This window comes from Mauremys mutica, chromosome 2 (genome assembly GCF_020497125.1).
Source record: "Mauremys mutica isolate MM-2020 ecotype Southern chromosome 2, ASM2049712v1, whole genome shotgun sequence".
NCBI lineage: Eukaryota > Metazoa > Chordata > Testudines > Geoemydidae > Mauremys > Mauremys mutica.
Window position 1 is genome coordinate 284,045,778 of NC_059073.1, and position 7,466 is coordinate 284,053,243.

Below are 7,466 nucleotides of genomic sequence, written 5' to 3' on the forward strand. Positions count from 1 at the left end.
CAGAGTGTACTGTGCACCCTTACGGATTTCCCAGGACAGCTACCTCAAAAAAGGGACAATCCTGGGAAAACCTGGACAGGTTACAAACCCAGACAGTACTGATGTATATCAGCTACTAGTGATACACTGTGACAGTCATGCCCAGGCATAGTCTGGCAGGTATTTTACATCTGTATCCAACCATTTTCTCCATATTATCCCAGAGGGGGTCATGTGTGGCCTCTGCTCAGAGCTAAGAACCAGCTGAGTGTCATGGTTATTGTGAGATGGTTGTATGGGAAATAGTTAATGAGAATGCAAAATGTAGCATATTAGGTTGCAGAACTGTGGTAGCAAGACTTGTCACCAGAGGCAAGGTAGGGCCTCAGGACTAACAATTAACGCTGAGAACAATGGCCATCCGTAGAGGCAGTGCTGTGTTTACTGGCTGGTCCAGGTAGAGACTTGAGCATTGACAAAGACAAATGAACTCCTGGAGGGTTCTCTGAAGACGGGATCCCAAACTGGACAAGCGCTGCAAGAACTGACCCTAAGCTTACCTTGTTAGCCAGGAAATAAGTATAGCCTATAGTTTGCATCTTATGTTTGTCTTTTACCTGTAACCTTATGTTTCCAGATCCTGATACATCCTTGTATTTGACTACCTCTGTTAAATGAACTTCAATTTGAGTTTACTATAAATCCATCTTAAGGGACTTGTGTTAAGAAGGTAGAAGAACTGAGGTGAAACCAGTGAATGGGGGTGCACTGGTTCCACAGAGGTCGCAGATAGGTACATTACAGGTGTCCAGAACATAAAGGACTGGGCAGTCCAGTGTATCAAAGTGGGGTGTGTAAATTGCTAGCCTGCGTAGAGAAAGAGCAAGGTTTGCATAGCACAGAGCATCGGTGGTGCTGGAACCCATCGCTGGGAGAGTTTCCCCAGGTGGGGACAGCCAGGGCTGTCCCCCACTGTAAGCAGGTGATTCATCCTGAGGTCACTCCAGAAAGTGTCACACATACCAGAGCACTAAAGCTTACGGAACTACATTCCAGCCTCTCCTTGACACGGCTCAGGGATGGATCAGCTCCTTCCTGTGCTGTTCACCCAGCTAGGGAAAAGCTGACCTAAAGTGAACTGGAAAATGAGCTGAGTCCTGCCAGGGGGAAAAGGGGGCCCCCAGAGGGAGTGGGCTGAGGGGATAGGGTCTTTAGAGGGACAGAGCCCTGAAATGGGACCAAAGCTCCAATGGGTAACAGACTGGGAAGACAGATTAGGGGCAGGCACTCTCGAGGTTCTTGCTCCTCTTAGAGCCCAGGTCCTTCTCCCCTCCTCATGGCAGGGCCTTGTAGCAGCCATCTGCCTCCTGTTCGCACACCCACCAGGGCTCTGTGGGCAGTGGGGGAGAACCAGCAGCAGGGGAGCATTGTGACAGTGCAGGAAAGATAGTTGCTCTGGCCTCAGAGTCAGCCCCCAGTGACTGCCAGAGAATCCCACTCAGCCCCTGCAACCTTCTTGGCATGAATGTACACGTGAAATGTAGAATAAAAAACCCCAACCAACCATTTGTGTTATCTTACTTTCTAGGATTGTAAATAAACTACGAGGGCCTGACCCGACTGCGAAAAACCCACTTTAAAGGGTTAGATATTGTAGACAATAAGTAATGGGGTGGGGCCCTTTGCCCTGGCCGCAGGGCACCCTGGAAGTAGAGAGGTGGGAAGAACTGGCCTCTAAAGAGGCGCTCAGGCCTGATTGCTAGAGCTGGTGCCCATTAGTTTTTATTCCATGCAGCAGAGGGCAGTGGTGCACACGCACACATTACATAGCGATGTTCATTAATACAATCGTTTTTTACACCAAGTGCGTTAAATCATTGCACAAACTGGGTGTAGGCAACATTTCTCCACCTTTGAACCAGTGTAGGCAAGCTGAGAACCAGCACCAGGGAGTTCAGCTCCCACAATACTTACATGGGCAGATCTGTTGACTTCAGCAGGTGTTTGAGGTGCAGGTTTATTGCCAGATTGGGTCCTTAGCTGATCACAATTCAGCATGCATCATTTCTCATCAGAGCTTGGAATGTATTAAAAATTAATTCATTGTAAATCAATGGGGTTTTTTAGCTGGTAGAGAGGAGGAAAGCTAGAGGCAGCGTCAGAGCAGACACACAACAATCTGCGCTCTGGTGCCTGTGGTTTTGCTACAAAAAGAACAATTTGGTGGGCGTGCTTCCAGAGTCCTCATCAAGCAGTTCCATCAGGCTTCGCTGTTACACAAACATGCTGATGGGATTCGGCTAGAACACAAACATTTATAATTTAGCACCGAGAGAATTCTTACCAACGGTAAATTGTTTGGACAACATCCAGGGCTGGCTGACGGATATCAATTAAAATCTCTGGAGTTCGGCTAGCTCGTTCTCTTTACCAAAGTCTAATAGCATGTTTTCGAGTGATATAGCCCTTGTACTTTTTTGCTTCCTTTTATTTTCCTAAAGATAATCCAGCAGCCTTTTCTCTGCCCCTTTTTGTGCATAATAATGCCGCCTTTGCCATCTTTCTTCCTGTGAATGTAGGCTCTGAACCAAATTGCTCTTATGCTGAGGCAACTCCATTCATCTCAATGGGGCCATAGGGGTATAACTGAAAGCAGAATTTGGTCCAGAGAGAACCCTACTTTCCATATCACATTCCAGCTGAGGAGGTCAGAGCATTGTATACAAACTACTGAATTATGCTGCACAAATATTTGTCAGGTAAATATTGTTCCCATTTAATACAATAAGATGGATTTATAGTAAACTCAAATTGAAGTTCATTTAACAGAGGTAGTCAAATACAAGGATGTATCAGGATCTGGAAACTTAAGGTTACAGGTAAAAGACAAACATAAGATGCAAACTATAGCCTATACTTATTTCCTGGCTAACTTCTGTGCTGGAGGTGCACAGAAGTTAAGTGACTTACTCAAAGTCACAAAGCAAATCAAAGACAGGACCGGGAATAGTTCTCCTGAATCCCAGTTTTGTACCTCAAGCACAAGATGATCTTTTATCAGTCAAGAGACTGAGCAGACCTACAAAAAAAAAAAAGACCCGAAGACATAATTCTACCCCAAGTTATACTCATGCAACCAAGGGCAGAAGTTGTAAAATTTTCAGTCACTTCTGTGCCTTAGGCACCTAAGTCCAATTTTCAAAAGGGATTTAGGAGCCCAAGTTTCAGTGAAAGTCAATGGGACTTGGGCACTTTTGAAAAATGTTACCTGCTGTTGGGTTTTGTAAAGCTCTTCAGTTCAGTGTTAGCTCCTATGTCTTTTCAGATATGCTCCCCACAGAAGTGTGTGTGTGTGCGCGCGCACACGCATCTTAAATCTGGTACTTTTCCATTTAGCAGGAGGGGTGGGGACCCAGAGAGACAAAAGATTCCCGCCTTGTGCCAAAGCTATAAAAGGTGGTGGAGCAGGACAAAGGGGGCAGGCAATGACGAGAACACCCTGACCACCTGAGATGTCTGCTGGAACTAGCAAGAACTGTACCGGGGAAAGGATTAGGCCCGACTAGCAAGGAGTCTAGTCTGTGAAAGAAGCTTATTGGAACATCTCTGAGGGTGAGATATTACCTGTAATCAGTTTCTTAATATATTAGGCATAGACTTGCATGTTTTTGCTTTATTTTGCTTTGTGACTTACTTTGTTCTGTCTGTTATTACTTGAAACCACTTAAATCCTACTTTTCATGCTTAATAAAATCACTTTTGTTTATTAATATACCCAGAGTAAGTGATTAATACCTGGGAGAGCAAACAGCTGTGCATCTCTCTCTATCGGTGTTATAGAGGGCAGACAATTTATGAATTTACCCTGTATAAGCTTTATACAGAGTAAAACGGATTTATTTGGGGTTTGGATCCCATTGGGAGCTGGGTGTCTGGGTGCTGGAAAGGTAACCTGCTGAGCTGTTTTTGGTTAAAGTCTGCAGCTTTGGGGGCATGGCCCAGACCCCGAGTCTGTGTTGCAGCAGGCTAGAGTGTTTGGCTCAACAAGGCAGGGATCTGGAGTCCCAAGCTGGCCGGGAAAACGGGATCAGAGGTAATTTCAGCACATCAGGTGACAGTCCCAAGGGGGTCTCTGTGACCGAACCTGTCACATCAGTGTGTAGGGAGTAGTCAGAGCCCTGGTACCACCCCACAGGCCAGCTAATAGAGCTGGCTGGATGCAGGCAATGGGAGAGGGAAGAGACTACATCGGGGTCGGCAACCTTTCAGAAGTAGTGTGCCAAGTCTCCATTTATTAACTCTAATTTAAGGTTTCACGTGCCGGTAATACATTTTACCATTTTTATAAGGTCTCTTTCTATAAGTCTATAATATATAACTAAACTATTGTTGTATGTAAAGTAAATAAGGTTTTAAAAATGTTTAAGAAGCTTCATTTAAAATTAAATTAAAATGCAGAGCCCCCCGGACTGGTGGCCAGGACCCGGGCAGTGTGAGTGCCACTGAAAATCAGCTCGAGTGCCGCCTTCGGCACATGTGCCATAGTTGCCTACCCCTGGGCTACATCTTGTCAAGTGAAGAATGAGACCTGGAGAGGAATTGTACCTCTCTGAAGCATAATTTCTTGGTAGCATTCCTGCTGGGACACAGTGGTGAGCCATACACTGCCGAATACACAGGACTGAATCTATAAAGGCTTAATCCAGGAATAGCTGATTTCTGAAAAAAATAATGTGACTAGAACCTGTCTGTAAATATCTCCCAATACCATATTTCCTTATAAAGGCAGGTGTTCTCTGATACAGAAACAGCATGATCACAAATCCTGTTGCTTTTCTTCAGTCTTTATTTTTGGCACAATTTCAAAAGTAGCAAAACTTTTTAAAAAGAACCAACCAGTGGAACAGTTGAATATAAAACACGTATGTCCTTCAAAAGCTGGACATCAGAATGGACAGAAAATAATGCAAATATACAGATAAATGTTTTGATATTGACAAGCACAGCTAGGATTGTTTTAAAGTGAGATAAAAAAATACAATGCAACCAACATCATTTGTGGGTAGTTTTTTAAAAACAGATTCCTCTGCACAGGAAGAGGCGGAAGGGGGGAGAAACACTCGGTTGCAATTGAATTGCATTTGGAATAAATAAGATTTTATGACTTAAGGAGATGTCACACTCAGAAGAGATTTGTGACATTCAGAAGTGCATAGGATCTTGAGATTACTTTAGCATACAGCAGCAGTCCCCAACTGTGAGTCGTGCCCCTTTACGGGGGCATGGAGAAACGTTCAGGGGGTGCAGTGGGGCCCGGGCCAGCCCCCACAAGGGTTGGGAGGGAGCACCACCCAGCCACGCTCTGCCTCTAGCTCCACTCCAGCTCTGGCCTCAGCCCCGCCCGCAACTGAGGCCCCAGCTTCAACCCCCGACCACGGCCTGGCTCCCCTCCCAGCCATGACCCCATCTGCAGCTCCAGCCCCAGCCTTGGCTCCCAGCCCTCAGGAGGGGCACGGACAGATTACATAAGGGCCAGCATGACATAAAACGTTTGGGGACCACTGGCTTACAGTATATTACAGAAGTAACTCTTTAAACCTCTAGACCTTATGTTTCTGGGATTACGACTTCTAACCCCAATAGAGTTATTTTAGCCTACTTCAGAACTTTTAAAAAGTTGAGAACATGCACATGCCATTCACTAACACTATTTTGCACTTATAAAGCACAGCAGCTTTCTTCTGAGACAGAGAGGTGAAGAAACCAAGGCACAGAGAGATTAGGTGACAATATGATCTTGTCCAAGCTATGAGGTCTTTGATGGTTATTTGGAATGGTAAATTCATCTGGGCACGTTTGGATGAACTAGTAATGATGAAGCTGCTGCTGTTTCTTTCCTTGCAAAAGCAGCATCTTCTCTATTCAGAGAGCAGAGCTATTCAGCTGTCATTTAATCACCTAGTAAATATGAAGACAATATAGTATGATTTTATTATTTGCATTGCTGTAGCAGCTATAGGCCCAAACCAGAGATCACGGCCCACCACAGACGGTGCCGTACAAACATGTAAAATTATAGTCTCTGCCAAAGAGTTCAGTCTCTGTGCTAAACATTTCCTACTGAAAACAGGACACTAGGAGTTAGGGAATGTGGGTTCCAGTCCTTGCTTTGTCAGTGACTCAAGGTGCAATGTTGGTTAAGTCAGTTAAACTTTCTGTGCCTGTTTCCCCTCTGTGAACTGGGGACAATTCTCCCCTGCCAGCCAGCGGGATTAGGAGGTATAAGTGTGTAAGTGTGGCTCACTGTACCCCCCTAGTGGCTGGATCATGAAGAGTTTCATGTTTCTGCTACAGCCTTTGGAGTTAAAGACCTAGTCATTCAACGGAAGCTCATGTTTTTAGATCCAAACGTATCAGGTTCAATCCCACCGCTGCTGTATTCATGGTTGTAAAACACTATGGAAGTGCTAATATTCAGCAAACAAAACCAATCCAATTCCCTACAATGGCTGAGGGCCTAGCAGTCCTCAGAACCCCAGGTTATTTATATAACTGACATTTAGAAACTATGCAGGAATCCCAAGATAAGCAGCTGTGCTTCACTTCTGCACCAAGGACAAGAGGACCAGGAGATACATTTATATCCATTTAGATCCGTTAAGTTTGGGGTTTTCCCCAGAGTTCTCTCACTACTTCCCACAACATCCTCAGGACAGACCTGTGCAGGGTGATCTCATTAAAGTGGGGGAGACCGTTATGTTAATGGGAGAGATGGAAAAAAGCATGTTTTACAGGCCCCCCCAAAAGTGTTCCCCAGCACTGATGCTAGGAGCATTAACAAGCTTCAGTTAACTGAGGTTCACAGCAATAGGGTTGGCTTGTCTATGACAAGAGACCTAGTGGGCAAAAAAAAGTTGGTAAAAAATATAGCAACATCTTATGAGTAGACATTAATGTCCTTTAAAGACACACAGACACAGACATTTCAAACAGAAGAATTCAACACAGTAAATATCGCAACGAATAGTCAAGAAACGGATGATCGGCTACTGTTTGAAAATGTACACGAGTAACTCACGTTAAGCAGTAAAATCAATAGCAAATCAGTGGCTGAAGGAATGAACCAACATGCAGCAAATACAGATACGGAGGCACAGGAAAACCACATCGCTTTGGAAAGTAAACATTTACCAAAACCCTGTTTGAGACCGTGACAGGTTATTTTAAAAGTGTCATCTTTGGGGGAAAAAACAAAAAAAAACAACCCCACACAAGTTTCCATAAGGGCTGGATCATACAGAGCCTCTGATCCACATGATGCATACAACTACAGCAACAACAGTGCTGCTCCTAACCTCACTCATGCAAGCAACCGGGGATTCTTTTAGATTTAAAGTATATCGATTAATCACAGTATCATAATATATTAATTAAAATATACCATGTTCATATTAAACCAACATTACTATTTGTTTTTAAGTAGGTCT